At 41.8% G+C, this 8,170-nt stretch overlaps 1 long non-coding RNA gene across 3 annotated transcripts in view; it reads right to left on the bottom strand.

Annotated features, from left to right (window-relative positions):
* The window catches only part of LOC114022129, a 53,123-nt gene that overhangs the window by 17,531 nt on the left and 27,422 nt on the right, over positions 1-8,170 (bottom strand). For all 3 annotated transcript variants that reach the window (XR_006288610.1, XR_006288607.1, XR_006288611.1), the window contains one exon: positions 1,568-1,661. This is a non-coding gene — a long non-coding RNA (uncharacterized LOC114022129). The remainder of the gene's footprint in view (positions 1-1,567; positions 1,662-8,170) is intronic.

The following is an 8,170-nucleotide window of genomic DNA, read 5'->3' as shown; positions in this document are numbered from 1 at the left end:
TGGAGTCAAAGCAAGATGGCATTTACAAAGGGAAAGCCACACTTCTCTAACCTAAGCGGATTAACTGAAAAAGTTGGATAGTAAATAAACAACTATTAAAACAAATAAATAACGAGTTTTTAAACATGACATTGTCACTTCCCTCACGATCAACGGATAGAAAACAGAGATGTAGAAAGAGATTAATAGTGAAAGGCTTCAGGATATATTTTTAGAAATCATGCACAAAAACATTAAAAACATTAAGGTTGCAAAGTTGACCACTCCAAAGTTAAGAAATGCCATAATTAAGATGGCCTGTGCTACCTGAATTCATCCCCCCTTGTCCATATGCATTATGATACTGTCTTTAATTACATGATCACATCCTATTTTTCCCACAGGGCCCCTGCCTCATTCAGTGCACAGGATGGACAGTGCTCACTTAATGAGCAGTGTGACAGGGTCAGGCCAGATGGCTACAGGAGAAGGCAGATATATTAGCCCCAGGTTAAGTAGGTCCCTTTTCCCTGGGTAAGGAAACAGGGAAGGTTCCAGAACAATCAGGAACTTTCTGGAAACAATTAAGGCAGACAGGCTGATTAGAACACCTGCAGCCAATCAAGAAGCTGCCAGAATCAATTAAGACAGGCAGGGTAATCAGGGTACGTAGGTTTAAAAAGGAGCTCACTTCAGTTTGTGGTGTGCATGTGAGGAGCTGGGAGCAAGAGGTGCAAGAAGCTGAGAGCAGGCGTACTACTAGAAGACTGAGAATACAAGCTTCATCAGACATCAGGAGGAAGATCCTGTGGTGAGAATAAAGAAGATGTTGGGAGGAGACCATGGGGAAGTAGCCCAGGGAATGGTAGCTGTCACGCAGCTGTTACAGGAGTCGCTGTAGACAGCTGCAATCCACAGGGCCCTGGGCTGGAACCCGGAGTAGAGGGTGGGCCCGGGTTCCCCCCATTCCTCCATTCCCCCAACTCCCTACTTGATACCGGAGGAGTTGACCTGGACTGTGGGTTCCACCAGAGGGGAAGGTTTCTGGCCTGTTCCCCGATCCACTAGGTGGATCAGCAGAGACTGCGGGGATTGTTCTTCTTCCTTTTCCCCATGCTGGCCAGTGATGAGGCTAACTGAGTGAACGGCAGATTTGAGCCATGAAAGTGGTCAAACTGAGGGCTGCCGTGAACCTCTGAGGTGAGAAAATCTGCCAATAAGCGCAGGACCCACCAAGGCAGAGGAGGAACTTTGTCACAGCAGCTATTCAATATTTTGTTTTCTCTTAATTTTTTAATGTGTGGTCCCTGGCCTTATTTACTTAACAATATTAAACCCTCTTCTGATGACAGAATCATTCATTTCTTCATGAGCTTTTCTCATGCACTTATCATTGTAGTATCAAAGTGCTTCACACATTAAATTATTTTCACAACAACTGTGTGAGTTGAAGGGATGGCATAATCCCTATTTTACAGATAGGAAACTGAGGCACAGAGTGATTAGGCCAAAAGTTTCCACTAATTTTGGGTGTCCAATTTGAGATGACCAGGACCTGATTCTTCAGAGGACTTATCATTATACAGACCTTTATATGTTCAAAGCACAGCTCCCACTACTGTTGTAGCTCTGAATGCTCAGCACATCTGCAGATCAGACCTCAGGATATCAAGCTGGGCACCCTGAAAATGAGGAACACACAGTTAGTGGCCACCTGTGAAAAGTTTGGTTTAAGTGACTTGCCCAGAGTCACACAGAAACTTTGTGGCAGAGGCAAGGATAGAATCCAATTCTCCAGGGCAGCATTCAACTACCTTAACCATGAGACTGTCCTTTCTCTTCCTGCAGTTCCTTGTCTCATTCACTACAGACCTTCCAACCCCTGATACAAATGAGGAAGGGTCCTATAGACAAAGTGTCCTTTACTATACAACCCTGATTCATCCCCAGAGCAGTTCTATCCTTCAGTGCACTGAATGAGGGAGAGGATTTTATGCCCTGGTTGGTAGGTCAAATATAAGCTGGAAAGCTGGATGTGGTCCCCGGGCCACCAGTTGCCCATTCCTGATTCAGGGCTTGTCTCCATTTACCGTGGATTGATGCTGTGGCGATCGATCCACCGGAGATTGATTTAGCAGGTCTAGTGAAGACCCACTAAATTGACTGGTGATCGCTCTCCCATCGATTACGATACTCAACCGGAACGAGAAACATAAGATAAGTTGAAGGGAGAGTTTCTCCCGTCTATCCAGCATGGTATAGACACTGCAATAAGTCGACCTATGGTACGTTGACTCCAGCTATGTTATTCACGTAGCTGGAGTTGCGTAACTTAGGTCGACTTAACCCCGTAGTGTAGACCTGCCCTTAGATGATTGACCTACAAGAGAATAGCATGCATTTGGACAACAGAGAAGTTTATCAGCCTTTCATGAGATAAATACGTAGTTTACCAGTGCCCTCATGCTAGCATATAATAATCCTGCAGCCAAAAGTAAAGTGAAAGTTCAGTAGGTTTAGGGGCTATACTGGGCCAAGATCAGGAGGACTTAAAAGGCTGTATATTATTCAAGCAAGGTACTTTCAAATTCAGAGTGCTGACACTCCCAAACAGAGAAAAAGGTTTTAGCCGTTGTTTGGGTATGTGGACAAAAATGACACTTTGAGACTGAATTTGGTTTTATTACAGATAGTAAACCACTCAAGATTATATATCCACCAAAAGCAAAATCCTTTGCCAGAAGTCACAGATGGGAATTAAGGCTGTTGCAATATTGACTCAAAATTTTATCCCAACAGAGTATATGCATCAGTGCAGCTGATGCATTATCAAGGCTATCCCCTCTAGAGCAAATAAAATTTGTAATCCAGCAGCAGAATATGTCTATTTTATAATTTACACTGTTGTTCCCCACATTTTTCCTCCTTAAGGGGTAGAGGCAGCTTCTGAAAGAGATGCAGACATTATCCACCTTAGACACATTAAGGAGTCATTAAAGTGAACTTGTATAGTGGTGCCCAAAGAGCTTTGCAAACAGACATTGAAAATTAGCACATGAAGAGCTACCAGTGTTGTGTGGATGAAACCACACTGGAGAATGTTGATGGCCAAGTGTAGACACACAAGCAGAACCCACATCTGCTGCATGTCCATCCTGTCAATTATTGGGCCTTTGGCCAAGGCAAAACTTATATCCAGTACACAAATATCATTAATACCCTGTTGCCATGGTGGGCCATTTGTTGGTTCTTGTTGATTATTGTTCACAGTGGCAGGAACAACAAGGAGTCCAGTGGCACCTTAAAGACTAACAGATTTATTTGAGCATAAGCTTTCGTGGGTAAAAACCCCACTTCTTCAGATGCATGGAGTGAAAATTACAGATGCAGACATAAATATACTGACACATAAAGAGAAGGGAGTTACCTCACAAGTGGAGAACCAGTGTTGACAGGGCCAGTTCGATCAGGGCCAATAATAGATGAGGAGGTGTCCATTCCAGGAGAGGCAAAGCTGCTTTTGTAATGAGCCAGCCACTCCCAGTCCCTATTCAAGCCCAAATTAATGGTGTTAAATTTGCAAATGAATTTTAGTTCTGCTGTTTCTCTTTGAAGCCTGTTTCTGAAGTTTTTTTGTTCAAGTATACTGTCAAGGTTCCTTCCCCACTCTGAACTCTAGGGTACACATGTGGGGACCTGCATGAAAGACCCCCTAAGCTTATTCTTACAAGCTTAGGTTAAAAGCTGCCACCACCAAAGTGTTACACAAAGAACAGGGGAAGCGCCCACTTGGAAACGTCTCCCCCCCAAAATATCCCCCCAAGCACTACACCCCCTTTCCTGGGGAAGGCTTGATAAAAATCCTCACCAATTTGCATAGGTGAACACAGACCCAAACCGTTGGATCTTAAGAACAATGAAAAAGCAATCAGGTTCTTAAAAGAGAATTTTAACTAAAGAAAAAGTAAAAGAATCACCTCTGTAAAATCAGGATGGTAAATACGTTACAGGGTAATCAGATTCAACACACAGAGAATCCCTCTAGGCTAAACCTTAAGTTACAAAAAGACACAAAAACAGGAATATACATTCCATTCAGCACAACTTATTTTATCAGCCATTTAAACAAAACAGAATCTAACTCATATCTAACTAGATTGCTTACTAGATTGCTTTACAGGAGTTCTGACTTGCATTCCTGCTCTGGTTCCGGCAAAAGCATCACACAGACAGAGAGAGATCCTTTGTTTCCCCCCCACTCCAGCTTTGGTCACTTTGGTCAGGTGCCAGCGAGATTATCTTAGCTTCTTAACTCTTTACAGGTGAAAGGGTTTTTCCTCTGGCCAGGAGGGATTTAAAGGTGTTTACCCTTCCCGTTATATGTATGACATATACGTTCAAATCTGTTATAGAATGTCCAGGAAGATTGAAGCGTTCTCCTACTGGCTTTTGTATGTTACCATTCTTGATGTCCGATTTTTGTCCATTTATTCTTTTACGTAGGGACTGTCCGGTTTGGCCAATATACATGGCAGAGGGACTTTAAGGTGCCACCGGACTCCTTGTTGGTTTGTGGATACAGACTAACACGGCTACCCCCTGATACTTGTCAGGGGCAGGAAGTGTCCATAGTGAAAAGGCTACAACCATCGCCATTCTTAATAGCCTTGAGAACATAGTGGAAAGATATGGGATATCTAAACTCTTTTTCAGTGATAATGATTCTTAATTTTTGTCCAAGGAATTTTGGTATTTGTTACTGGATAATAGTATTTTGCATGGTGTGACACCTCATTTGTCTCAAGCCAATGGGATGGATGTCAAAATAGAACACTTTGCAAAGTACTTAGAATAGTGCTTAGAAAAGGATCCAAAAAATGAATGCTCACATTTATTGGCATCTCATCATACATCCTATACAATCATTGGGAAAAACCCAGCAGAGCTACCCTTTGTTAGGAGATTCCATACCAAAATACCAGGAGTCTCAACTGGTTTAACAGAACAGGACTGTATTGAACAAGAAAGAGACCACAAAACAAACAACAGTGGAAATTTTGAGACCAAGAATACATTAATCACAGATGACAAGTGTCATAGTACCTGGTATGTGACTGCAACTGAGAGAGCCAATCTCAGGTCAGACTGTCAGAAAAGAGGGCGGACACCCCAAACTGGTGGTATATTCTGTAATTAGATTTCATCAAACCAGTAATAAACGGGCACTCCTGGACTATGTATTAGTCTAACCATGGAGCCAGAGACAATCCCCTTAAGCTCTCCAGCCCCTTTTTGCCACCCAGACAAACTGGACTTTATGATGAAAGGTTATTAAAATTGAAATCACCACACATTAGGTTCTTCCAACCCCAAAGGATTGATCACTTACACCAGGTCAGTGGATGCTTTGGATCACACACCAAAAACAACACTGATAACCAATTTCTTTAGTAAACTAAAGATTTATTAGCTAAGAAAAAGAAATGAGAGTTATGTATATTACGTGCTTTTAACCTTTCAGTAACAGGTGAGTCAAAGTTTGTAAGTCCATAAAGATAGCAGAGATGGGTTTCTGCTTAGTTCTCCATAAATGTCTCAGGACTGCCCAAAATGGCTTTGGGGACCTCTGCTCTGTATCTGGGATGCCCTCTGACAGCATCAAAATAGATCAGAGAGCTAAAGGACCATTTCCAGAATCCAGTATTTTATAGATCCTTCCCACAGAAGATAAGCCTAAAATAGTTTGGCAGGTGTTCCTAGCACAGCATAGGCTCTTGTTTTGTTGACTCAACACAGACAAAGTTTGCAGATCTCCCCTTGTCCTACACAATGACCCATGCTTTGAAGTTAACAACCATCTCATCTAAAGTTCTAAGGCTTCAGTCATGGTTGATGGGCCATCCAATTACAGAGACATACAAAGGGAGGAAGTGTTGCCTTATATATTAAAAATGTATACACTTGGACTGAGGTTGAGATAGAAATAAGAGACAGACTTGTTGAAAGTCTCTGGGTAAGGATAAAAGGGGTAAAAAACAAGGATGATGTCATGGTAAGGGTCTACTACAGACCACCAAACCAGGAAGAGGAAGTGGATGAGGCTTTTTTTAAACAACTAACACAATCATCCAAAGCACAGGATGTGGTGGTGATGAGGGACTTAAACTACCCAGACATCTGTTGGGAAAATAACACAGCAGGACACAGATTATCCAACAAGTTCTTGGAATGTGTCTTGGAGACACTTTTTTATTTCAGAAGGTGGAGAAAGCTACTGGGGGGAGGCTGTTCTCGATTTGATTTTGACAAATAGGGAGGAACTGGTTGAGAATTTGGAAGTGGAAGGCAACTTGGGTGAAAGTGATCATGAAATGGTAGAGTTCATGATTCTAAGGAATGGTAGGAGGGAGAACAGCACAATAAAGACACTGGATTTCAAGAAGGCAGACTTTAGCAAACTCAGGAAACTGGTAGGTAAAATCCCTTGGGAAGCAAGTCTAAGGGGAAAAACAATTGAAGACAGTTGGCAGTTTTTCAAAGAGACATTATTAAGATTACAAGAGCAAACTATCCCACTGCATAGGAAAGATAGGAAGTATGGCAAGAGACCACCCTGGCTTAACCAGGAGATCTTCAATGATCTAAAACTCAAAAAGGAGTCCTACAAAAAGTGGAAACTTGGTCAAATTACAAAGGATGAATATAAACAAATAACACAAGTATGTAGGGACAAAATTAGAAAAGCCAAGGCACACAACGAGATCAAACTAGCTAGGGACATAAAAGGAAACAAGAAAACATTCTACAAATACATTAGAAGCAAGAGAAAGACCAAGGACAGAGTAAGCCCATTACTCAATGAGGAGGAAAAGACAATAACAGAAAATGTGGAAATGGAAGAGGCACTTAATGACTTTTCAGTTTTCACCAAGAAGGTTGGTGGCGACTGGGCGTCTAACATAGTGAATGCCAGTGAAAATGAGGTAGGATCAGAGTCTAAAATAGGGAAAGAACAAGTCAAGAATTACTTAGACAAGTTAGATGTCTTCAAATCACCAGGACCTGATGAAATGCATCCTAGAATACTCAAGGAACTGACTGAGGAGATATCTGAGCCATTAGCAATTATCTTTGAAAAGTCATGGAAGACAGGAGACATTCCAGAAGACTGGAAAAGGGCAAATATAGTGCCCATCTATAAAAAGGAAAATAAGGACAATCCTGGGAATTACAGACCAGTCAGCTTAACTTCTGTACCCGGAAAGATAATGGAGCAAATAATTAAGCAATCAATTTGCGAACACCTAGAAGATAATAAGGTGATAAATAACAGTCAGCATGGATTTGTCAAGAAGAAATCATGTCAAACTAACCAGATAGCTTTCTTTGACAGGGTAAGAAGCTTTGTGGATCGGCGGGAAAGCGGTAGATATGGTATATTTTGACTTTAGTAAGGCTTTTGATACTGTCTCGCATGACCTTATCATAAACAAACTAGGGAAATACAACCTAGATGGAGCTACTAGGTGGGTGTATAACTGGTTGGAAAATCATTACCAGAAAGTAGTTATCAGTGGTTCACAGTAATGTTGGAAGAGCATAACGAGTGGGGTCCCATAGGGATCGGTTCTGGATCCAGTTCTGTTCAATATCTTCATCAATGATTTAGATAATGGCATAGAGAGTACACTTATAAAGTTTGCGGACAATACCAACCTGAAAGGGGTTGCAAGTGTTTTGGAGGATAGGATTAAAATTCAAAATGATTTGGACAAATTGGAGAAATGGTCTGAAGTAAATAGGATGAAATTCAATAAGGACAAATGCACTGTACTCCACTTAGGAAGGAACAATCAGTTGCACATATACAAAGTGGGAAATGACTGCCTAGGAAGGAGTACTATGGAAAGGGATCTGGGGGTCATAGTGGGTCACAAGCTAAATATGAGTCAACAGTGTAATGCTGTTGCAAAAAAAGCAAACATAATTCTGGGATGTATTAGCAGGAGTATTATAAACATGACATGAGGAGTAATTCTTCCGCTCTACCCTGCGCTGATTAGGCCTCAACTGGCGTATTGTGTCAAGTTCTGGGTGCCACATTTCAGGAAAGATGTGGACAAATTGGAGGGATAGCTCAGTGGTTTGAGCATTGGCCTGCTAAACCCAGGGTTGTGAGTTCAATCCTTGA

This window comes from Chelonia mydas, chromosome 1 (genome assembly GCF_015237465.2).
Source record: "Chelonia mydas isolate rCheMyd1 chromosome 1, rCheMyd1.pri.v2, whole genome shotgun sequence".
Lineage (NCBI taxonomy): Eukaryota > Metazoa > Chordata > Testudines > Cheloniidae > Chelonia > Chelonia mydas.
The sequence above is the reverse complement of the archived record's forward strand: the minus strand, read 5'-3'. Positions and strand labels throughout refer to the sequence as shown.